General features: G+C 48.4%; 1 protein-coding gene across 1 annotated transcript in view; it reads right to left on the bottom strand.

Moving 5' to 3' along the window:
• Positions 1-1,332, bottom strand: part of ANAPC5 (anaphase promoting complex subunit 5) — a gene marked incomplete at its 3' end in the record, with an annotated part of 32,694 nt that overhangs the window by 30,621 nt on the left and 741 nt on the right. The window lies entirely within an intron of this gene.

The raw sequence follows: 1,332 nt of genomic DNA, 5'->3' as shown, positions 1-1,332 counted from the left end.
ATAAATAAAAAAATCAGCCGGGCGTGGTAGCGCATGCCTGTATTTCCGGCTACTTGGAAAGCTGAGGCGGAAGGATTGCCGGAGCCCAGTAGGTCGAGGCTGCGGTGGCCAGGAGCGGCCACTGCACTCCAGTCTGGGCAACAGAGTGAGACTCCAACTCAAAAAATAAATAAATAAATAAAAATAAAAAAGTGAAAACATCAGTTAACGATGATTGAGCATTTCTATATGTTAATAACACGTTCTATGACTGTTCCCATTTTTCAGAGAGAAAGACGAGACCCAACTAGGTTAAAGCGTCTGCCCGAGCTAGTAAGAAGCAGAGCAAAACCTGAGTCTGTAAAACAAAACACAGGAAGTGTTCAGCACACAGTAAGTATTCAATCAACACATGTTGTTAGTTTTGTGACATTTTTACTATTTATGACAGTACTTGAGGGTAGGGAGCTTGTATGATGAATCGATCCTTGGGTCTCCAAACCTCAGGACCATGTGTAGACCCATTTTACAGAAAGGTTTGAGAATATAATTCTCTCCCAGTCACTCCGATAATAATCCTGGGAGCCAGACGTGAACATGCAAAAAGCAACAAAAAGCATGTATAGGCCAGGCATGGTAGATCACTCCTGTAATCCCAGCACTTTGGGAGGCAGAGGCAAGAGGACTGCCTAAATTCAGAGGTTCAAGACCAGCCTGGGCAGCTTGGCGAGACCTCAAAATAGCCTGGCATGGTGGCTTGCGCCTGAGGTTCCAGCTACTTGGAAGGCTCACATGGGCCCAGCAGGTCAAGGCTGTGGTGGCCGTGAGCGTGCCACTGCACTCCAGCCTGGGGGACAGAGGGAGACTCTGACTCAAAAAAAAAATAAAAAAATAAAAAAGCATGCAAAGAGCCTGGCCCATTATAAATGCTTTGTGTGAGCTGGCAGCACTGGCTATCTGTATTTTTTCACGTTCCTTCAGGACAAGGAGAGTATCTGATGAACCCCGTGTCTCCTGGCCTAGGCCAGTGTCCGGCGTGGAGCAGGTGCTCAGTAAAGGTTTGCCAAATGAGGCCAGGTGTGGTGGCTCATGCCTGTATTCCCAGCACTTTGGGAGGCTGAGGCGGGGGGATTGCTTGAGTCCATAAGTTTGAGACTCCAGCCTGGACAACATAGAACACACACACACACACACACACACACACACACACACACAATTAGCCGGGCGTGGCGACGACACACACACACACACACACACACACACACACACACACACTTAGCCGGGCGTCATAGAACACACACACACACCACACACACACACACACACACACACACACACACACACACACACGCC

The sequence above is a fragment of the Carlito syrichta genome, unplaced genomic scaffold (assembly GCF_000164805.1).
Source record: "Carlito syrichta isolate Samal-C Ts95f unplaced genomic scaffold, Tarsius_syrichta-2.0.1 Scaffold301858, whole genome shotgun sequence".
Classification (NCBI taxonomy): Eukaryota; Metazoa; Chordata; class Mammalia; order Primates; family Tarsiidae; genus Carlito; species Carlito syrichta.
Note: the sequence above shows the minus strand (reverse complement) of the source record. Positions and strands in the feature narration are given on the sequence as shown.